Source organism: Mustelus asterias, chromosome 13 (assembly GCF_964213995.1).
Source record: "Mustelus asterias chromosome 13, sMusAst1.hap1.1, whole genome shotgun sequence".
In the NCBI taxonomy this organism is placed as follows: domain Eukaryota; kingdom Metazoa; phylum Chordata; class Chondrichthyes; order Carcharhiniformes; family Triakidae; genus Mustelus; species Mustelus asterias.
This window is the reverse complement of record NC_135813.1, coordinates 64,150,688-64,176,289: the sequence shown is the minus strand read 5'-3', so window position 1 is coordinate 64,176,289 and position 25,602 is coordinate 64,150,688. Positions and strand designations below refer to the sequence as shown.

The 25,602-nt window shown below is 48.9% G+C and overlaps 1 protein-coding gene across 1 annotated transcript in view; it reads left to right on the top strand.

The window, feature by feature from the left end:
- The window catches only part of LOC144502266 (solute carrier family 2, facilitated glucose transporter member 11-like), an 88,648-nt gene that overhangs the window by 43,386 nt on the left and 19,660 nt on the right, over window positions 1-25,602 (top strand). The gene's annotated exons all lie outside the window — the stretch shown is intronic.

The window sequence follows — 25,602 nt, the reverse complement described above, 5'->3', positions numbered from 1 at the left end:
CCAGGAATCCTCCTGGTGGCTTTACAGCACACCCTAGTGGCTGCTTCAGGGCTTACACAAAGGAAGTGACTAGATTATCTTCAGGTACCTACCTAAGCAATGCTACAAGGTGCTGCATTTTCTGAAATAAAAGCAGAAAATGCTGGAAAACACGCAGCATGTTCAGATCAATGACCTTTCATCAGCCTGGAACGTTCCCTCTCCACAGACGCTGTCTAACCTGCTGAGTGTTTGCAAGCATTTCCTGTTTTCCTTTCAGAATTACCAGTGAAGAACACGGGAATTCTCCTGATGTCCTGGTCAACATTTGTCCCTTTAACAACATCACTAAATAAACAAAACACTCCAGTCATTAATTGAATTGTAGTTTATGGGACCACGCTGGGCATAATTTGGCTGTTCCTTTGAGTTGTTATAACACTGAGTACAAAAGTACTTTGTTAGCTGTGAAGTGCGACATTTACCTCAACTTTACCTATATTTACGTCAGCTTTACTTCATATTTACCTATATTTGCTGAAATTTATCTCACATTTACCTCATGCTTACTGATATTTACCTTATTGTTTCCTACATTTTTCTCCCCTCAGTTTGAATAACCAGTTGGGTCAGAACATTGTGGGGTTAAGCTGCATTCCAGGAAATGAGCCTGACACCCAGTCCACTCCCCTCCCCTCCCCTCCCCTCAAATTTATTTCTCTAAGTACGTGTAGGACATCAGGTAGACAGGAGGGCATCTGGAGGGAATGTTCACCAGAAAACAGTCATCCACCCTTTACTATTGAATTTACAGCTAACCCCTACTACCCCACAAAAAACTGACTAGCCCCTTAATATAATCCATTTTATCATTTCTGAGGGTCAGTGTCAAAAAGGTTTCAACTGATAACACTCGTAAAAGGAAAACTTGCGATGCTTTGCTACATCAAAGGCGCTATATAAATACAAGTTGTTGTAATTGTTGAATATTTGTTTGTTTTATGTGATATAATCCACCAAAGAAAGAAAACAGATTTACATTTATACAACACCTTTCGGAATCTCAGGACACCCCAAAGCGCTTAACAGCCAGTGAAGTACTAGATAAAGTGGTGTGTTAAATAGGTAAGGTCAGGACCATACCAGTTGAATTGCGGATGTGATATAGCCCTGAAATATGATTGGATGTATAAATAGGAAGAGTTGGTAGAGACATTGCTACTCGTGCTTAATAGTTCATTAGAAAAATCATAGTGCTAGAAAATTGGCAGATAGCAAATGTAATTTCAGTGTTTAAGAGGAGGTGGTGGGGGGAGAGGGGAGGGGGGCAGGTGCACAACATGTCCAGGGAATTATAGCATTACGGCTTAACATCAGTGATAAGAAAAATACCGGAGACCTACTAAAGGAGAGAATGAAAGAATATCTAGAAATGAGAAGTATAATCATGGAGGGCTGTGACAAGTGGTGTTCCTCAGGGATCAGTGCTGGGACCTTTGCTGTTTGTAATATATATAAATGATTTGGAGGAAAACGTAACCAGGGTGGAAGAGTCAATTAGTAGGAGGCATAGGTTTAAGGTGCGAAGGGCAAGGTTTAAAGGAGATGTATGAGGCAGATTTTTTACACAGAGGGTAGTGGGTGCCTGGAACTCATTGCCGGGGGAGGTAGTGGAAGCGCATACGATAGCGACTTTTAGGGGGCGTCTTGACAAATATATGAATAGCATGGGAATAGAAGGATATGGTCCCCGCAAGGGTAGGGGGTTTTAGTTAAGTCGGGCAGCATGGTCAGTGCAGGCTTTGAATAGTCAGCATGGGTTTAAAAGGGAAAATTTTGCTCTGCTTATTGATTGTTTTGAGGCAGGAACAGAGAAAGTAGGTAATGGTAATGTAGTAGATGTAATTTATCTAGTTCTCAAGATGCCAGGGAACATAGGACAGAGGAGCAGGAGGAGGCCATTTGGCCCTTTGAGCCTGCTCCACCATTTGATAGGATCATTGCTGATCTAGTTGTGGTCTCAACGTCACTTTCCTGTTTGTTCCCACGCCCCTTGATTCTCTTGTCTATCAAAAAAGGTACTCTACCTTGAATAAATTCTATGACCCAGCCTCCACTGCTCTCTGGAAAAGAACATTCCACAGACTCTCCATTTCCTGACCTTATGATTACGGTACAATTTTAGTCTCCTTGTTTGAAAAAAGATATAATTGCATTAAAAGCAGTTCAGAGACGGTGCACTGGACTCATTCCTGGGCTGATCTCACGGAGAAAGGTTGAACAGATTGGGCTTATACCCACTGGAGTTTAGAAGAATGAGAGGTGATCTTACTGAAACATGTAAGATCCTGAGGGGACTTGATGCTTGAGCCTCTAGGTTGCAGTTCAGTAAAGGAGACACGAGTTCTGATTCTTCATAAACGACCTTTATTTCTCTGATCCAACTCCACACACAATTCTCTACCAACAACAGTGCCACCTGTGGCCCTTTATATCAGTGAATTTTATTGAACAATTAACATCAAATTAGGACTTAATTGGAAGGTCTGTTAACCTATTCCTAACACTTGACAGGGTGGATACCAAGAGGACATTTCCACTTGTGGGAGAGACAAAAGAACCAGGGTACATAGTTTAAGAATAAGAGGTCTCCCTTTTAAGACGGGGATTAGGAGAATTGTTTTCCCCTCAGAGGTTCTCTATCCACAGATGCTGCCAGACATGCTGAGTATTCCCAGCACTTTCTGTTTTTATCATAAAAGCCACCAATGGTGACACCAGCCTTCACTCACTCACCATTCTGAGGTCCATGATCAGTCAGGCAGCCTCACTAATAAAGATATTTAGCTACTCTCATTACTGCAATGGCACTCCCTTTATATACATCACTGTTGGAATTTCAGTGACAGTCAATTGTAGGAATAGGGGTCAGGTGGCTGATGAATTTTAGTGCCATTTTAATCTGCATTTTATAGAATCATAGAAACCCTACAGTGCAGGAAGAGGCCATTCGGCCCATCGAGTCTGCACCGACCACAATCCCACCCAGGCCCCATCCCCACATATTTACCCACTAATCCCTCTAACCTACACATCTCAGGACACTAAGGGGCAATTTTAGCATGGCCAATCAACCTAACCCGCACATCTTTGGACTGTGGGAGGAAACCGGAGCACCCGGAGGAAACCCACGCAGACACGAGGAGAATGTGCAAACTCCACACAGACAGTGACCTGAGCCGGGAATCGAACCCAGGTCCCTGGAGCTGTGAAGCAGCAGTGCTAACCACTGTGCTACCGTGCCGCCTAATATTCACATTGTATGATACAGTCAGAAAACAGCAGTTGTGTCATATGGTGAATCTGTTAATAGATTTGTTTTAACTCCCAGGTCTTGGTAACAGGTATAGTTTGAAAAACTGCAGATGTTACTCAGAAATGGGAGGTAAATGGAAATTCAGCATGAAGTTCCACATAGAACATAGAACATAGAACATTACAGCGCAGTACAGGCCCTTTGGCCCTCGATGTTGCGCCGACCAGTGAAACCAATCTAAAGCCCATCTAACCGACACTATTCCAATATCATCCATATGTTTATCCAATGACCATTTAAATGCCCTTAAAGTTGGCGAGTCCACTACTGCTGCAGGCAGGGCATTCCACGCCCTTGCTACTCTCTGAATGAAGAACCTACCTCTGACATCTGTCCTATATCTATCACTCCTCAATTTAAAGCTATGTCCCCTCGTGCTAGCTATCACCATCCGAGGAAAAAGGCTCTCACTATCCACCCTGTCTAATCCTCTGATCATCTTGTATGCCTCTATTAAGTTACCTCTTAACCTTCTTCTCTCTAACGAAAACAACCTCAAGTCCCTCAGCCTTTCCTCATAAGACCTTCCCACCATACCAGGCAACATCCTGGTAAATCTCCTCTCCACCCTTTCCAATGTTTCCACATCCTTCCTATAATGCGGCGACCAGAATTGTACGCCATACTCCAAGTGCAGCCGCACCAGAGTTTTGTACAGCTGCAATATGACCTCCTGGCTCCAAAACTCAATCCCTCTACCAATAAAAGCTAACACTCCGTACGCCTTCTTAACAACCCTATCAACCTGGGTGCCAACTTTCAGGGATCTATGCACATGCACACCGAGATCCCTCTGCTCATCCACACTACCAAGTATCTTACCATTAGCCCAGTACTCTGTATTCCTGTTACTCCTTCCAAAGTGAATCACCTCACACTTTTCCGCATTAAACTCCATTTGCCACCTCTCAGCCCAGCTCTGCAGCTTATCTATGTCCCTCTGTAACCTGCAACAACGTTCTGCACTGTCCACAACTCCACCGACTTTAGTGTCATCCGCAAATTTACTAACCCATCCTTCTACGCCCTCATCCAGGTCATTTATAAAAATGACAAACAGCAGTGGCCCCAAAACAGATCCTTGCGGTACACCACTAGTAACTGAACTCCAGGATGAACATTTCCCATCATCCACCACCCTCTGTCTTCTTACAGCTAGCCAATTCCTGATCCAAACCGCTAAATCACCCTCAATCCCATGCCTCCGTATCTTCTGCAATAGCTTACCGTGGGGAATCTTATCAAACGCTTTACTGAAATCCATATACACCACATCAACTGCTTTACCCTCATCCACCTCTTTGGTCACCTTCTCAAAGAATTCAATAGGGTTTGTGAGGCACGACCTACCCTTCACAAAACCGTGTTGACTATCCCTAATCAAATTATTCCTTTCTAGATGATTATAAATCCTATCTCTTATAATCCTTTCCAAAACTTTGCCCACAACAGAAGTAAGACTCACTGGTCTATAATTACCAGGGTTGTCCCTACTCCCCTTCTTGAACAAGGGGACAACATTTGCTATCCTCCGGTCTTCTGGCACTATTCCTGTAGACAATGACGACATAAAGATCAAAGCCAAAGGCTATCTCCTCCCTAGCCTCCCAGAGAATCCTAGGATAAATCCCATCCGGCCCATGGGACTTATCTATTTTCACACTTTCCAGAATTGCTAACACCTCCTCCTTATTAACCTCAATCCCGTCTAGTCCAATAGCCTGTATCTCAGTCTTCTCCTCGACAACATTGTCTTTTTCCTGCGTGAATACTGACGGAAAAATATTCATTAAGCGCCTCTCCTATCTCTTCAGGCTCCACGCACAACTTCCCACTACTGTCCTTGACTGGCCCTAATCTTACCCAAGTCATTCTTTTATTCCTGACATACCTATAGAAAGCTTTAGGGTTTTCCTTGATCCTACGTGCCAAAGACTTCTCATGTCCCCTCCTGGCTCTTCTTAACTCTCTCTTTAGGTCCTTCCTGGCTAACTTGTAACTCTCAAGCGCCCTAACTGAGCCTTCACGTCTCATCTTTACATAAGTCTCCTTCTTCCTCTTCACAAGAGATTCAACGTCTTTTGTAAACCACGGTTCCCTCGCTCGACCACTTCCTCCCTGCCTGACAGGTACATACTTATCAAGGACATGCAGTAGCTGTTCCTTGAACAAGCTCCGCATTTCAATTGTGCCCATCCCCTGCAGTTTCCTTCCCCAACCTATGCATCCTAAATCTCGCCTAATCGCATCATAATTTCCTTTCCCCCAGCTATAACTCTTGCCCTTCGGTATATACCTATCCCTCTCCATCGCTAAAGTAAACGCAACCGAATTGTGGTCACTATCACCAAAGTACTCACCTACCTCCAAATCTAACACCTGGCCTGGTTCATTACCCAGCACCAAATCCAATGTGGCCTCGCCTCTTGTTGGCCTATCTACATACTGTATCAGGAAACCCTCCTGCACACATTGGACAAAAACTGACCCCTCTCAAGTACTCGAACTATAGCTTTTCCAGTCAATATTTGCAAAGTTAAAGTCCCCCATAACAACTACCCTGTTGCTTTCGCTCCTATCCAGAATCATCTTTGCAATCCTTTCCTCTACATCTCTGGAACTTTTCGGAGGCCTATAGAAAACTCCCAACAGGGTGACCTCTCCTTTCCTGTTTCTAACCTCAGCCCAAACTACCTGAGTAGACGAGTCCTCATCAAACATCCTTTCTGCCACCGTAATACTGTCCTTGACTAACAATGCCACGCCTCCCCCTCTTTTACCACCTTCCCTGCTCTTACTGAAACATCTAAACCCCGGAACCCGCAACAACCATTCCTGTCCCTGCTCTATCCATGTCTCCGAGATGGCCACAACATCGAAGTGCCAGGTACCAACCCATGCTGCAAGTTCACCCACCTTATTCCGGATGCTCCTGGCGTTGAAGTATACACACTTCAAACCACCTTCCTGCCTGCCGGTACACTCCCACGATGTTGAAACCTTATCCATGATCTCACTACTCTCAACCTCCTGTACACTGGAGCTACAATTCAGGTTCCTATCCCCCTGCTGAATTAGTTTAAACCCTCCCGAAGAGCATTAGCAAATTTCCCCCCCAGGATATTGGTACCCCTCTGGTTCAGGTGTAGACCATCCCGTTTGTAGAGGTCCCACCTATCCCAGAATGAGCCCCAATTGTCCAGGTATCTGAATCCCTCTCTCCTGCACCATCCCTGTAGCCACGTGTTCAATTGCTCTCTCTCCCTATTCCTCTCCTCACTATCACGTGGCACGGTAACAAACCAGAGAGAACAACTCTGCTTGTTCTAGCCCTAAGCTTCCACCCTAACTCCCTGAATTTCTGCCTTACATCCCCCATCCCTTTTCCTACCTATGTCTCGGGTGCCTATGTGAACCACAACTTGGGGCTGGTCCCCCTCCCCCTTAAGGATCCCGAAAACACGATCCAAGACATCACGGACCTTGGCACCTGTGAGGCAACACATCAACCGCGAGTCCCTCTCGTTCCCACAGAATCTCCTATCTATCCCCCTCACTATGGAGTCCCCAATAACTAATGTTCTATTCCTCTACCCCCTTCCCTTTTGAGCAACAAGGACAGACTCTGTCCCAGAGACCTGTACCCCATGGCTTACCCCTGTTAAGTTCCCCCCCCCCCCAACAGTATCCAAAACGGAATACTTGTTATACAGAGGAACAGGGGATCGCTGCTCTGCCTGCTTCTTACCCCTTCTAGCCGTCACCCACGTATCATTTCTAGGAGTAGCTACCTCCCTGTAGCTTCTATCTATAGCTGCCTCTGCCTCCCAAATGATCCTGAGTTCATCCAGTTCCAGTTCCAGATCCCTAACACGGTCTTGAAGGAGCTGGAATTGGGTGCACTTCCTGCAGGTGTACTCAGCCGGGACACTGGTGTCCCTCACCTCAAACATCCCACAGGAGGAACATTGCACTGCCAGCACTGACATCCCTGCTAACTTCCCTTGCTAAGAAATGAAAGAGAGAAAAAAAAGCTTACCTGCTCTCACTCCGAGTCTTTTTTTTTAGGTTAGAGGAGGGGGGAAGGTGGGAGACTCTACAGGTGTAGGGTCTTGGGTTTCCTCCCCGTTCAAATTTATTGGGCAAAAAACCTTCTCAGGCCTCTCTGCGGCCTACTTCTGGTTTCCCATTTCCTGTTGTACTAGAAACAAAAACTCCAACAAAAAGTAATGTAAAAATCAAAGTCTCGTACCGTCAGCTCTTCTCACTCTCAGCATGGAGAGAGAATTATCTCTCTCCATTGTCATGAAGTCTTATGCCACTGATAATGTTAGCACTACTGCCTCATTGTGCCAAGGACCCGGGTTCAATTCTGGTCTTGGTTCACTTTGAAGTTTCTCCCCGTGTCTGCGTGGGTTTCCTCTGGGTGCTCCGGTTTCCTCCCACAGTCCAAAGATGTGTAGGTTAGGTTGATTGGCCATGCTAAATTGCCCCTTAGTGTCCAAAGATGTGTGGATTAGGGGGGATTAGCCGTGGTAAATATGCGGAGTTATGGGATAGGGTGGAAGAAACGGCCTGGGTGGAATGCTTTTTCAGAGAGTCAGTGTAGACTCGATGGACCGAATGGCCCTTTCTGCACTGTAGGATTCTGGGGAACTCGTCTTTCAAACTCTCCATTTGCTTGTGGATACCCAGCCATAGTTTTCTTTAAAATTCACCAACCATGGACCGTTGACTGAAATGACAAGATGGGGAATGTCCTGTATGACAAATATATCTTTTTGTGAGTTAGTGACTGCTTCTGAAGTTATTCCATGAAGATATTTAACCTCAATCCATCTGGAGTAATATTCAACAACTCTGAGGAATGTCTTCCCCATGAGTTCATTCCGAGCTTTTCCCACAGTTTGGATGGGAAAAAAGATACCATCAGTGGTTCTTATTGTTCTGGGCAATGGATTGCACAGGTAATGCAACTCAAAATCATTTTCTCGAGTGATTTTGAGATCCCTGGACACCAGACTGAATTCTACACTCTGTCACGGTGCTTTGCAATGCCTGGGTGTCCCTGGTGTATTCCTTGAAGGATCTCAAGTTTGAGGAGTCTTGGGATGATCAAGAGCCATTGCCAATACTGAGGTGTCTGCGTTGTTTGAAGTATTGTTTCAGAGTGAGATTGTTTGGAACATATCCTGGCCATTCATTTTTCAAGTATTCTCTAATGTTAGTACATTCTTCTTCTGCTTTTTGTGTTTGTCAGATTTTGTTCAATCTCTGTGTTGCTGCTGGCAGAGATTTTATAATGAGTGAGCTGCATGATCCTGCATCCTCAGCAAGATTTATGTCTCTCTGTTCAGGCTTCCTAACAAGAATCTGTGACAATGCATCTGCTGTTGTTTATCTTGGACATATTCCGTCACAGCATGGGACCTCCTGAGCTTCAGCTGAAATCTCTAGACTCCAGGTGGCATCTTTGCTAGTTTTTTTGGGATTTAATAAAATGCCCAATAGTTGGTGAACTTCTCACAAGCCCATGTGCCTGCCAATGCCTCATTTTCCATTGCAGCATATCTTTGTTCCATCTCAACCACTGACCAAGATGCATAGTATACACGTCTGGCTGTTCCATCTTTCTGGATTCTGCCTCCTAGTTCAGTCACCGACCCAACCCCAGCAACTACTGTGGGCAGTTCGAGGTTATAGTGTGCCGATATGTCTGGTGAAAGAAACATGTTCCTGTTATTCTGGATGAGATTTGTTGAAGTTCTCCCCAGCATCATGCTTGGTCTTGCCTGAGCAATTGTCATGGTGGTCCATTCAGATGTACCAGATTAGAGAGGAACCTTTCTACCTGATTCACCATCCCCATGAAGTGTTGAAGCTCCCTAACGCTGTGGGGTGCTGGAAAATCTTTTGGTTGCCTTGGTCATTTGGGGGCCAGTTCTGATGCCTGATGTGTGAATGAGAAATTGAATGTTGGTTGGAGAACTCACATTATTGTTGAGAGGTAGCCCTGTTTTTACTAAGTGCTGCAATGCTGGTCTCACTTATGTATCGTTCTCCAGTGAGGTGGACCCATAGATCAGGATGTGATCCATGTGGCAAATGACCCCTTCGAATCCCTCCAAAAGGGCTGTCACTGCTCTTTGAGAAATCAATGTGGTTCCAAAGGGTAGACGTTTGAACCAATATCCCCCAAAACATGTGATTTCTGGTGTGAATAGTTTGGATTCCTCGTCCAGAGGTAGTTGGCAGAAGATACGATTGGTATTCAACCTTGTAAAAGTGATACTAGCAGCCCATCTAATTCCAAACAGAGAAGAAGTGGAGAGCGTGGTAGCTGCTATTCTTCAGTGTTCTTGTTGTGGAAGGGAAAGTCTGCATCAACACCTTGTAATTTCTCCCAAGGATGGTACTTTCTTTTTCTTCTTCAACTTCTCGAATGTTAAGTGATCTACATTGTCCTTTAATCTTGTGTATGGAGCTGTTTGCTGCAGCAAACTGATATAAAATGCCCTCTCTTCTTGCACTCCGCATTTTTGGCGGGGCATTCTGTGCGTTGATGCAGACGCTCCCTTCCACAACAAGAACACTGAAGAATGGCAGCTACCACACCCTCCACTTTTTCTCTGTTTGGAATTCGATGGGCTGCTACTAATACAAGTTATAAACTGGACTGTCAAATAAAAAAATTGTTTTTCTTTCTCACTTCTGCTTGCCTTGTTAACTGCACAGCCTTCGATTGGGTCAAGTTTTCCTGAGACTGCAGAAGATTTGATGTACTAAGACTCCCACAACAATGCTATCCTGAATTAACGTAACTTTCAGGGCTCCATATATGCAATTCTCAGCATTAGAGTCATAGTCATAGAGTCTTAGAGGTTTACAGCATGGAAACAGGCCCTTTGGCCCAACTTGTCCACGCTGCCTTTTTTTTAAAAACCCCTAAGCTAATCCCAATTGCCCGCATTTGCCCCATATCCCTCTATACCCATCTTACCCATGTAACTATCTAAATGCTTTTTAAAAGATAAAATTGTACCCGCCTCTACTACTACCTCTGGCAGCTTGTTCCAGACACTCACCACCCTCTGTGTGAAACAATTGCCCCTCTGGACACTTCTGTATCTCTCCCCTCCCACCTTAAACCTATGCCCTCTAGTTTTAGACTCCCCTACCTTTGGGAAAAGATATTGACTATCTACCTTGTCTATGCCCCTCATTATTTTATAGACCTCTATAAGGTCACCCCTCAGCCTCCTACGCTCCAGAGAAAAAGGTCCCAGTCTATTCAGCCTCTCCTTATAACTCAATCCATCAAGTCCCGGTAGCATCCCAGTAAATCTTTCCTGCATTCTTTCTAGTTTAATAATATCCTTTCTATAATAGGGTGACCAGAATTGCACACAGTATTCCAAGTGTGGCCTGACCAATGTCTTGTACAACTTCAACAAGACGTCCCAACTCCTGCATTCAATGTTCTGACCGATGAAACCAAGCATGCCGAATGCCTTCTTCGCCATTCTGTCCACCTGGGACTCCACTTTCAAGGAGCTATGAACATGTACCCCTAGATCTCTTTGTTCTGTAACTCCCCCCAACGCCCTACCACTAACTGAGTAAGTCCTGCCCTGGTTCAATCTACCAAAATGCATCACCTCGCATTTGTCTAAATTAAACTCCATCTGCCATTCGTCAGCCCACTGGCCCAATTGATCAAGACCCCGTTGCAATTGGAGATAACCTTCCTCACTGCTCCCTGTAAACTAGGCCGCGGATCCCCGAGGTAAGTTAGCTTTATACTCACAGTGACGCTCTGCTCTGCCCGCCGACTGCTCCCTGTAGACTAGGCCGCGGATCCCCGAGGTAGGTTAGTTTTGTACTCACAGTGACGCTCTGCTCCGCCCTCCGACTGCTCCCTGTAGACTGGGATTAAGAAAGGAATCTATGTTCTCTACTCCTCCTGCCTTTGGATGAACCTATTGAATTGCTCTCCATGATGGTCTTCTTTTGAAGAGTAAAATAAATATCAAAAGCTTTGATAACTTCTTCATATATCGCTGCAACTTTGTTTACATCCTTTCTGGCCATTAGATCATCTGCATTACTCTCTATGGTGTAGAGTACAGTACTGACCAGTTCCTTTTTTGGCGTCACTGTAGTCCCAAAGCTGTTCTGTAACTAGTAAACCTGTGACACCAGTTCTGCCATTTCTTGGCTTGATCCAGGCCTTCCATGTGGATGCAGCACTATGGTGAAGGTAGGAGATTTTCCATGTCTTCCTCTTGTCTTCTCTGGATTTCAGCTGAAGATTTCCTGGTGCTGTCTTTGTCTTGCAGTCATTTCCCTTGCCGCTTCTTCAAGTTGGGTGGGCCAAATCCTGCTCGAGAAGCGGAATCAGCCTGTTGAGTGGGCCACTGCGCATGCGCTGATCTGTCAGTGGGGAGATTGGCGCATGCACACAGACTCCCCCCCCCATCGCTGGCCTCCTGATCGCTGATCTCCCCCTCCTGATCGCTGGTCTCCCGACCCACCCCACCTCAAAGCTCCGGTTTACCCATACCCTCCCGGCCAACACTGACCCCTTCCCCAATGGCCAGCCCTGATTGCCTCCTCATTCCTTCCCCCACCAATCCCATTGCAGAGTGGCAGCAGGTCCCCCCTCCCCACCACTGATCATCCCTCAGTAGGCCCTGGCCCCACCCCCTTGGCACTGCCAGTGCCCAGTGGGCAGTTTGGCCACACAGTCATAGGTGTAAAAAGGGTATAGTAAGGGGCTGAAGAAACAGCATTGTGGGGCATTGTGAGGATGATCGTGGAGGAGGTGTTGTTACCTATCCTAACTGATTGTGGTCTGTGGGATAAGACATTCAGGATTCAGTTGCAGAGGGAGGTGCTGAGCCCCAGGCCATGGAGTTTGGAGATGAGTTTCGTAGGAATAATGGTATCGAAAGCTGAGCTGTAGTCAATATATAGGAGTCTGACATAGGTGTCCTTGTTATCTAGGTGTTCCAGGGTTGAGTGCAGAGCCAGAGAGATGGCATCTACTGTGAACCTGTTATGGCAGTAGGTGAACTGTAGTGGATCCAGGCAATCTAGGAGGCCGGAATTGATTCATGCCATGACTAACCTTTCGAAGCACTTCATTAAGGGCAGCACGGTGGTACAGTGGTTGCTGCCTCACGGCGCCAGGGACCCAGGTTAAATTCCAGCCTCGGGTCACTGTGTGGAGTTTGCACGTTCTCCCAGTGTCTGCTTGGGTTTCCTCCGGGTGCTCTGGTTTCCTCCTACAGTCCAAAGATGTGTGGGTTAGCCATGCTAAATTGACCCTAATGTCAGGGGGATTAACAGGGTAAATATGTGGGGTTACGCCAGGAATAGGGCCTGGGTGGGATTTTGGTTGGTGCAGACTTGATGGGCCGAATGGCTTCCTCTGTACTGTAGGGACTCTACAATAATGATGGATGTTAAAGCCACTGGACAATAGTCATTAAGGCACACTGCCTGCTTTTTCTTTGGTACAAGGATCATGGTCACCTTCTGAAAGCAGATGAGAAGGCAGCAGCCAAGAATAGATCTTTGGGGGACAAGGCAACAGTTCATGGATGAAAAGAAAAGCCATTGCAAACAATTCTCTGGCTATAGTTAGATAAATAATAACTAGACAAGTGCAGTCCCACCCATTTAGACAACCTTGGAGAGACGTTGGAAGAGGATGGTGTGATTGGCCATGTCAAAGGCTGCAACCAGGTCTAAGAAGAATGAAGAGGGAAAGTTTACCTTTGAGACAGTCAGATAGGATGGCACCTGTGAGTTTGATAAGAGCTGCTTCAGTTGTGTGGGTGTACCGGAAACCTGATTGGAGGGATTCAGTCATGGAATTCTGGGAAAAATGGGCACAGATTGGGAGATGATGGAATGTTCAAGGACTTTTGAATGAAAGGAAATTCAGAGATGGAGTGGGAATTTGCAAGAATGGTGGGTCAAAGGGTTTACTTTTTGAGGAGGTGTTGTTGATGGCAGATTTACTGGAGAGAGTGACAGTACCTGAGGGGAGAGGATCAGCTAACAGGGATCAGGAAGGGAGGATGGGTGGTAACCAGTTTATTGGGAATGGAGAGTGGTGGAGTGGGGGGGTGGTCTCGTGGATGAGATTAGTTCGGAGAGGGCATGAAAGGAGATATGAAAGGAAGTAGAGAAAGATGTGAGCTCAGAGCTAGGGCAGGGGATCTTTAGAGGAGGTTTATCTCAATAGGCTAATGGGAAGGAGGGAAGGGATGAGGCAGATGATCAAATGCTCTCAATCTTAGTTGCAAAGAGATCCATAGAAATCATAGAAACCCTACAGTACAGAAAGAGGCCATTCGGCACATCATGTCCGCACCAATTCAGCATCTTACCCAAACCCATACACCCCCTTGCCCGCCCGACCCCCATAACCCCTAATCCACCTAACTTACACATCTTGGGTCGCTGAGGGTCAACTGAGCATGGCCAATCCACCTAATCTCCACATCTTTGGACTGTGGGAGGAAACTGGAGCACCCGGAGGAAACCCATGCAGACACAGGGAGAACATGCAGACGCCACACAGATAGTGACCCAAGGCCGGAATTGAACCTGGGACCCTGGCGCTGTGAGGCATCAATGCTAACCACTGTGCCACGCAATCTCTTCACACAAAAGTTCATGGAAATCTGGAACACTCCCCCAAAAAGCTTATCAACTGAAAATGTCAAAACCGAGAATGGTAGATTTTTATTTGAAAGGACATTAAGGGATATGGAACTGAGATGGGCAGATGATTTTAACATACAGATCCACTATAATCCAAGTGAATGGGGCCTGTGGGGTTGAATGACCTTCCCTTGTTCTTTTGTTCCAGGCTCCAGGGTTTTTCTACCCCCATTCCAGAGTCCGGTGTTCCCCTCCTTCCAGGTTCCCTCTCCCTCAGTTTCTGGCCTTCCATGTTATTCAAACACTGTGTGAAGCTGGCTGCCTGTTGTCTGAGTGATTAACCCTGCAAGTTTCACATGAACATGTCATGGTGAGGCCTGGCATGGAAGCAGCTGAAGCTGCTATGAACACTGTGGCACCATCACACAGTATTTCTAGTCCTACTCGTCAATGTTGTTAACTTGGAATCTGTGACACTTTGAGCGTATTTATGATTTCCACTGTTGCTGTTGAATGTTAACAGAAGGAAAATATTGAGGGAGATAAGCTTTTTCTTAGTGTGATAATTTGAGACCACAAATAAGGTAATCGAATGTGTTGTTTAAAGGATAATCCTTATGTTAATAATGAAGATTAACAAGAACAGTAACTCAGCAGAACAGTAGTAACTATGAAAACAGGAGCACTAGTAAAACATGTCTTTTTTGCAGAACACTCTCCTACAGTCTGAAAAGCCCTCCAAAACCTGCACATGCTCAGAACCCTCAACTGATGCCAGTAAAACACCTACATAGGAGAAAGGCTCAAGAGAACTCTGTACTCAAAATGACACTCTGTAATACTTAGAGTAAGAGCCTTAATTACAAGGTATTGTGGAGGTAGGGAGGAGAATTGGATAAAAAATTAAAAAATTAAAACATTTTGAAGTGCTCTAGGGAAAGTGCAGGGGAACAGGTCTAATTGGATGCCATATTTATTGAGGTAGCAGAGGCAGAATGGGCCGAATGGTTTCCTTCTGCACTGTATCATTCTATGATTACAGTAAGAAGTCTCACAACACCAGGTTAAAGTCCAACAGGTTTATTTGGAATCACGAGCTTTTGGAGCGCTGCTCCTTCATCAGGTGAGTGGAGGTGGGTTCACAAACACGGCATATATAGGCAAAAGCACAATTGCAAGATTGGAATGTGAAGAATGATTGGAATGTGAATCTTTACAGTTACAAATAGTGTGCGTGGAGAGAGAGATAATCACAGGTTAAAGAGATGTGAATTGTCTCAAGCCAGGACAGTTAATAGGATTTTGCAAACCCAGGCAGTATGGTGGGGTTACAAGTGGTGTGAATTCTATGATTCACTGTGCTCGATAGTTTAGGTGGAACAGTGAATGTTGTGTACCATGAAGTGACTATGTGATACCGCACTAATAAAGAACAATTGCTATAAGAGACAAAACATCGACTCTCATAGTACGTTTGTACAATTTTTGTTTTCCAGATCTATTCTTATGCTTTTGAGATTTTCCAGGCAGCGGGAATTCCTGATGAGACAATACCATATGTGTCCATTGGAACTGGACTAATTGAAACTTTTACCTTACTGATCTGTGTAGGTACAATGCTGACCTGAATTTGTTTTGATGGGAAGGGTAGAAGCCACAGATTGCAGAGATTTGACGTCTTGGCTAGTCAGCTTTATCTGCTTTGTCCATGATGAGCTGATCTTATCAACTTGTTGTTTAGCAATGGGTAGGGTCATTGAACCCTCAATCTTCCGGAGTTGAGAGGGTTGGCTTATGAGTAGAGACTGAGTAGACTGGGGCTATACTCAATGGAATTCAGAAGAATGAGTGGTTAACTCATAGAAACATATAAGATCATGAAGAGAATAGATAAGATAGAAGCAGGGAGGTTGTTTCCACTGGTGGGTGAAACTAGAACTAGGGGGCATGGCCTCAAAATAAGGGGAAGCAGATTCAGGACTGAGTTGAGGAAGAACTTCTTCACCCAAAGGGTTATAAATCTGTGGAATTCCCTGCCCAGTGAAGTAGTTGAGGCTGCCTCATTTAATGTTTTTAAGGCAAGGATAGATTGATTTTTGAACAGTAAAGGAATTAATAGTTATGGTGAGTGGGCGGGTAAGTGGAACTGAGTCCACAAAAGATCAGCCATGATTTTATTGAATGGCGGAGCAGGCTCGAGGGGCCAGATGGCCTAACCCTGCTCCTGATTCTTATGTTCTTATGTTCTCTCAGGCAGCCTCAGATCATACATAAGGAGCAAAGAGCTGCAGGTCCCTCAGTGTGACTGAGTTCAGATTAGCTCCTCCATGCTAATCAGACTGGTCCAGCACCACTTTGCCAGTGTCCAGACTGCCTTTGCAGTGATCTGAAGATTGACACTTGAGCTCACTTGGGTCTGGAAGTGCATCAACAAATGAAATATTGCCTGATATGGCACTCACTGGCCTGTTCCCCCACACTGTGTGATAGCCACAATCTGCGTATTGGAAATCCTGCTGCCCCTTTAAACAGAAATAACTGATTAAAACTACAGTGGAATCAGTTTGTATCGCAGACCCTGCATCTTGGTGACTAAGTTGCCAGGCTTCTAGCTAAAGTATTCACCTGGGTCTCAGTCTGACTCTGTACTTGGAGCTGTGTACAGTAAACAGAGACTGGATAGCTTTATTGCACAGGAACACAGAGAGCTCATCAACTTGCTGTTGCATTTGCGGACTAAGGAAGTATTGTATTTCATTCATTAATGCCTTGTTAGAAAGACTGAGAGGAAATTCCAGATCTTCACTGTGTTACTTACCGGATCCTCTGGTGTATAGCGAAATGTACTGACAGTTTCAAAGGAGCTGATGTTGTCTGAGGCTCACTGGTAGACATCTTTGTGATACCAGTACGCTCGCTTCCATTAACGGGGTCCATTCAACTTGGGTTTGTAACTAAAGAGGTCTCTCATTGTGAAGCCAGGAAGCAGTCCGTCACTGACTCGGGGTATCCCTGAGGCCAGTCAGAGGAAGTCCAATAGCAGGGTGTCATTGTTACTGAATGTTTTCCTTTATGAATCTTGTCGCACAGGCAATCTTGGTTGAACGAGCTGGGAGAAAAACACTTTTCTGTGGAGGATTAGGCCTTATGAGTCTGTCGACGGCACTTCTGACAGTCACTTATTCACTACAGGTGAGTGATAGCTGGCTGGGCCCGGGAGAAAGGGAACATTGAGATTGATTTGATGAGAACACGGAGGGGTGTCATTGTCGACAGCATTCTCTTAAATTGGCATTAAGAGTGATTTAGGTCTGGGTTTGTTATTACCCTCTGTTGAAAAGTCCACCACTGTCAGCATTCAGTTAAGGATTCAAAGAATGGAATAATTTCAGCCCCTGGAGGACTGGGTTAAGAAGCCGCTTATTCATCCCCCGAGAAGAGGATGACTATATTCATCATCTGGGGTGTTTGGTAGGGTTCTGGTGGGTGAATGCTAAGGCTCGAAGGTTTTACTGTAAATAAGACAGGCTATTTGACGGGCGGCACGGTAGCACAGTGGTTAGCACTGCTGCCTCACAGCTCCAGGGACCAGAGTTCAATTTCCAGCTTGGGTCACTGTGTGGAGTTTGCACGTTCTCCCCGTGTCTGCGTAGGTTTCTTCCGGGTGCTCCGGTTTCCTCTCACAGTCTAAAGATGTGCAGGTTAGGTTGATTGGCCATGCTAAATTGCCCCTTGGTATCCCTGGATGTGTATGTTAGAGGGATTAGGAGGATAAATGTGTGGGGTTATGGAGATAGGGGCCTGGGTGGGATTGTGGTCAGTGCAAACTCAATGGGCCAAATGGCCTCCTTCTGCACTGTAGGGATTCTATGATTCTACTGGAGACGATTGAGTTTTGGGTGAGTTGCTGGCTTGTGGTTACCTCTCTTTGCGTTTTCTCTCTGCCTCTGATATGCGTTTACTTTTGAAGGAGAATATTTTTGACCTGGTTGCGCCAGGTGCAGCGATCCTGGACGAACTTCTCCCAGGACTCGAAGTGATATCACACTCCTAACTAAAGCGTGTCCTTGTCACATTTTCTTTGACCACCATGAGAGTGCCCCCCAACCTCAAGCTTGCCATAGAAGATTCACTTTGGTAAACGGGTTTCAGGCATTCTGGCTCTCGGTTGTGGCTGTCTCAGTATGGTGTGGATGCTTGGCAGGCCAGCAACGGTGAGCACCTCAGGGGCTTGTTATCTGGTCCTGCCACCTGATCTTCAGAAGCTTCCAAAGGTGACGAAGAGAAAGTGTTTGACCGTCTTAGCCTGACTCACGGTCCATGGGTGGAAATTTTCCATAATTTGTGTAAGGCCATGAGCGAAAACCGGCATGTGTCTCTCCAGATCCACAGCCGAGTTTTCACACCAGATCTTGTGGAAAATTGGGAAACGCGATCTCGCCTGCAAAAATCACATTTCCCGATTCTCACTGATGGCCTACATGGGTTGGAAATGGCCCACATGGCCCATATGCAGATTGGGCAGGACTACTCTCTATAGACTTGCAGTTTTTGGGAGGCTGATCTTTGTTTCCAGACTGATGTTCAAAGCCTGCGTAAGGCTAAGCTTACTCTGACAATTCTGACATGTGTCTCGTCATCAATACAGAAACTGTGCTGCTGAGACAAGTGAATTTATCAACTGCTGACAGGTTCTGGTCAGGGACTGAGCCTGAAACTCAAGATTGGGCTTTCCTGGAGCCGGCTGGGACATTATTTCAGTTTACTTCATGCTGTTCAGAGAGCCGGAGTTGTCGCACGCATTGGAGAATAAATCCATGCTACGTGTCCATCTCTGAACCGGCAGCTAGTGTACAGTTCTCAGCAAACAGGAAATCATGAAGTATGTCTTTAGAGACCTGAGGGGCAGGATTTTACAGCTTCGCTCAACCCGAGACTGGAAAAGTCTGTCCGAGGTCAGCGGACCTTCCCATTGTCCGCTCCTCGCCCGCTCCGATTCCCTGGCGGGGCAGTAGAATCCCGGCGCTGCTCTTTGCCTGGTGTGTTCTCACGTTGAGCAGATTCCTGTCTATTCATGATCAGATCTTGATACCAGGATCAGCGTCATGGAAAGCATCGGAGAGCATGGTGGGAAAAAAACCCTGTCCATTTAAATAACATGCCACTTTCCTATTCTTCTCATTTTCTGTTTTGGCTGTACAAAGGCAATCCCCAGGTTTCTCTAAGGGAGATTCCTTCATGACTGTCTATTAGAGATATTCTGCATAAACTTTCCTGACCTCGGGGCATCTGGGGGAGGGGGAGGGGGAAGATCTTATTAATTTTTTAAAACTCTGAAATGATCAGACAGTAATCAGTCCAGCAGTGGGGACCACACATGGTTTTCATCACACACACACCAGGCCTGTCACTCTGCCTCCTCATTTCAGTCAATCCAATTCCATTACATTGAACAGGGGGCATCTAGGATGTATTTTTGTTAAGAAGAGCCAGGTAATGGGACACACCCACACTCAATGCAGCACCCACACACACTGCAGCACCAACACACACACTGCAGCACCCACACACACACTGCAGCACCCACACACACACTGCAGCACCCACACACACTGCAGGACCCACACACACTGCAGCACCCACACACACTGCAGCACCCACACACGCACTGCAGCACACACACACACACACTGCAGCACCCACACACACTGCAGCACCCACACACACTGCAGCACCCACACACACTGCAGCACCCACACACACACAGCAGCACCCACACACACACTGCAGCACCCACACACTCACTGCAGCACCCACACACACACTGCAGCACCCACACACACACTGCAGCACCCACACACACACTGCAGCACCCACACACACTCACTGCAGCACCCACACACACACTGCAGCACCCACACACACACTGCAGCACCCACATACACTCACTGCAGCACCCACACACACTGCAGCACCCACACACACACTGCAGCACCCACACACACACACTGCAGCACCCACACACACACTGCAGCACCCACACACACATTGCAGCACCCACACACACACTGCAGCACCCACACACACTGCAGCACCCACACACACTGCAGCACCCACACACACACTGCAGCACCCACACACACTGCAGCACCCACACACACACACTGCAGCACCCACACACACACACTGCAGCACCCACACACACACACTGCAGCACCCACACACACTGCAGCATCCACACACACACACTGCAGCACCCACACACACTGCAGCACCCACACACACTGCAGCACCCACACACACACAGAAGCTCCCACACACACTGCAGCACCCACACACACACTGCAGCACCCACACACACACTGCAGCACCCACACACACACACTGCAGCACCCACACACACACACTGCAGCACCCACACACACACTGCAGCACACACACACACACACTGCAGCACCCACACACACACACACTGCAGCACCCACACACTCACTGCAGCACCCACACACACACACTGCAGCACCCACACACACACACTGCAGCACCCACACACACACACTGCAGCACCCACACACTCACTGCAGCACCCACACACACACACCAGCACCCACACACACACTGCAGCACCCACACCCACACTGCAGCACCCACACACACACACTGCAGCACCCACACACACACACTGCAGCACCCACACACACACTGCAGCACCCACACCCACACTGCAGCACCCACACTCACACACTGCAGCACCCACACACACACTGCAGCACCCACACACACACTGCAGCACCCACACACACTGCAGCACCCACACACACACACACTGCAGCACCCACACACACTGCAGCACCCACACACACACTGCAGCACCCACACACACACACTGCAGCAGCCGCACACACACAGCAGCACCCACACACACTGCAGCACCCACACACACACACTGCAGCACCCACACACACTGCAGCACCCACACACACACACTGCAGCACCCACTCACTCACTGCAGCACCCACACACACTGCAGCACCCACACACACACACTGCAGCACCCACACACTCACTGCAGCACCCACACACTCACTGCAGCACCCACACACACACACTGCAGCACCACACACACTGCAGCACCCACACACACACACTGCAGCACGCACACACACACTGCAGCACCACACTCACTGCAGCACCCACACACACTGCAGCACCCACACACACACTGTAGCATCCACACACTCACTGCAGCACCCACACACACTGCAGCACCCACACACTCACTGCAGCACCCACACACACTGCAGCATCCACACACTCACTGCAGCACCCACACACACTGCAGCATCCACACACTCACTGCAGCACCCAAACACACTGCAGCACCCACACACACACTGCAGCATCCACACACTCACTGCAGCACCCACACACACTGCAGCACCCACACACTCACTGCAGCACCCACACACACTGCAGCACCCACACACTCACTGCAGCACCCACACACACTGCAGCACCCACACACACACTGCAGCATCCACACACTCACTGCAGCACCCACACACACTGCAGCACCCACACACACACTGCAGCATCCACACACTCACTGCAGCACCCACACACACTGCAGCACCCACACACACACTGCAGCACCCACACACACACTGCAGCATCCACACACACTGCAGCACCCACACACACACTGCAGCACCCACACACACACTGCAGCACCCTAACACACTGCAGCACCCACACACACACTGCAGCACCCACACACACACACTGCAGCACCCACACACTCACTGCAGCACCCCCACACACACTCACTGCAGCACCCACACACACACTGCAGCACCCACACACACTGCAGCACCCACACACACACTGCAGCACCCACACACACACACTGCAGCACCCACACACTCACTGCAGCACCCACACACACACTCACTGCAGCACCCACACACACACTGCAGCACCCACACACACACTGCAGCACACACACACACACTGCAGCACCCAGACACACTCTGCAGCACCCACTCACACACACTGCAGCATCCACACACACACTGCAGCACCCACACACTCACTGCAGCACCCACACACTCACTGCAGCATCCACACACTCACTGCAGCACCCACACACACTGCAGCACCCACACACTCACTGCAGCACACACGCACTCACTGCAGCACCCACACACACACACTGCAGCACCCACACACACACACTGCAGCACCCACACACACACTGCAGCACCCACACACACTGCAGCACCCACACACTCACTGCAGCACCCACACACTCACTGCAGCACCCACACACACTCACTGCAGCACCCACACACACTGCAGCACCCACACACACACACTGCAGCACCCACACACACTGCAGCACCCACACACACACACTGCAGCACCCACACACACTGCAGCACCCACACACACACTGCAGCACCCACACACACTGCAGCACCCACACACACACTGCAGCACCCACACACACTGCAGCACCCACACACACACACTGCAGCACCCACACACACACACTGCAGCACCCACACACACTGCAGCACCCACACACACACAGCAGCTCCCACACACACTGCAGCACCCACACACACACACTGCAGCACCCACACACACACTGCAGTACCCACACACACACTGCAGCACCCACACACACACACTGCAGCACCCACACACACACACTGCAGCACCCACACACACTGCAGCACCCACACACACACACTGCAGCACCCACACACACTGCAGCACATACACACACACAGCAGCTCCCACACACACTGCAGCACCCACACACACACACTGCAGCACCCACCCACACACTGCAGCACCCACACACACACTGCAGCACCCACACACACTCACTGCAGCACCCACACACACACTGCAGCACACACACACACACACACTGCAGCACCCACACACACACTGCAGCACCCACACACACGGCAGCACCCACACACACACACTGCAGCACCCACACACACTGCAGCACCCACACACACACTGCAGCACCCACACACACACTGCAGCACCCACACACACACTGCAGCACCCACACACACGGCAGCACCCACACACACACACTGCAGCACCCACACACACACTGCAGCACCCACACACACACTGCAGCACCCACACACACACTGCAGCACCCACACACACGGCAGCACCCACACACACACACTGCAGCACCCACACACACTGCAGCACCCACACACACACTGCAGCACCCACACACACACTGCAGCACCCACACACACACGGCAGCACCCACACACACACACTGCAGCACCCACACACACTGCAGCAACCACACACACACTGCAGCACCCACACACACACAGCAGCACCCACACACACACTGCAGCACCCACACACACACACTGCAGCACCCACACACACTGCAGCACCCACACACACACACTGCAGCACCCACTCACTCACTGCAGCACCCACACACACTGCAGCACCCACACACACACACTGCAGCACCCACACACTCACTGCAGCACCCACACACACTGCAGCACCCACACACACACACTGCAGCACCCACTCACTCACTGCAGCACCCACACACACTGCAGCACCCACACACACACACTGCAGCACCCACACACTCACTGCAGCACCCACACACTCACTGCAGCACCCACACACACTGCAGCATCCACACACTCACTGCAGCACCCAAACACACTGCAGCACCCACACACACACTGCAGCATCCACACACTCACTGCAGCACCCACACACACTGCAGCACCCACACACACACTGCAGCATCCACACACTCACTGCAGCACCCACACACACTGCAGCACCCACACACTCACTGCAGCACGCACACACTCTGCAGCACCCACACACACACTGCAGCATCCACACACTCACTGCAGCACCCACACACACTGCAGCACCCACACACACACTGCAGCATCCACACACTCACTGCAGCACCCACACACACTGCAGCACCCACACACACACTGCAGCACCCACACACACACTGCAGCATCCACACACACTGCAGCACCCACACACACACTGCAGCACCCACACACACACTGCAGCACCCTAACACACTGCAGCACCCACACACACACTGCAGCACCCACACACACACACTGCAGCACCCACACACTCACTGCAGCACCCACACACACACTCACTGCAGCACCCACACACACACTGCAGCACCCACACACACTGCAGCACCCACACACACACTGCAGCACCCACACACACACACTGCAGCACCCACACACTCACTGCAGCACCCACACACACACTCACTGCAGCACCCACACACACACTGCAGCACCCACACACACACTGCAGCACACACACACACTGCAGCACCCAGACACACTCTGCAGCACCCACTCACACACACTGCAGCATCCACACACACTGCAGCATCCACACACTCACTGCAGCACCCACACACACTGCAGCATCCACACACTCACTGCAGCACCCAAACACACTGCAGCACCCACACACACACTGCAGCATCCACACACTCACTGCAGCACCCACACACACTGCAGCACCCACACACACACTGCAGCATCCAGACACTCACTGCAGCACCCACACACACTGCAGCACCCACACACTCACTGCAGCACCCACACACACTGCAGCACCCACACACACACTGCAGCATCCACACACTCACTGCAGCACCCACACACACTGCAGCACCCACACACACACTGCAGCATCCACACACTCACTGCAGCACCCACACACACTGCAGCACCCACACACACACTGCAGCACCCACACACACACTGCAGCATCCACACACACTGCAGCACCCACACACACACTGCAGCACCCACACACACACTGCAGCACCCTAACACACTGCAGCACCCACACACACACTGCAGCACCCACACACACACACTGCAGCACCCACACACTCACTGCAGCACCCACACACACACTCACTGCAGCACACACACTGCAGCACCCACACACACTGCAGCACCCACACTCACACACTGCAGCACCCACACACACACACTGCAGCACCCACACACTCACTGCAGCACCCACACACACACTCACTGCAGCACCCACACACACACTGCAGCACCCACACACACACTGCAGCACACACACACACACTGCAGCACCCAGACACACTCTGCAGCACCCACGCACACACACTGCAGCATCCACACACTCACTGCAGCACCCACACACTCACTGCAGCATCCACACACTCACTGCAGCACCCACACACACTGCAGCACCCACACACTCACTGCAGCACACACGCACTCACTGCAGCACACACGCACTCACTGCAGCACCCACACACACACACTGCAGCACCCACACACTCACTGCAGCACACACGCACTCACTGCAGCACCCACACACACACACTGCAGCACCCACACACACACACTGCAGCACCCACACACACACTGCAGCACCCACACACACTGCAGCACCCACACACTCACTGCAGCACCCACACACTCACTGCAGCACACACGCACTCACTGCAGCACCCA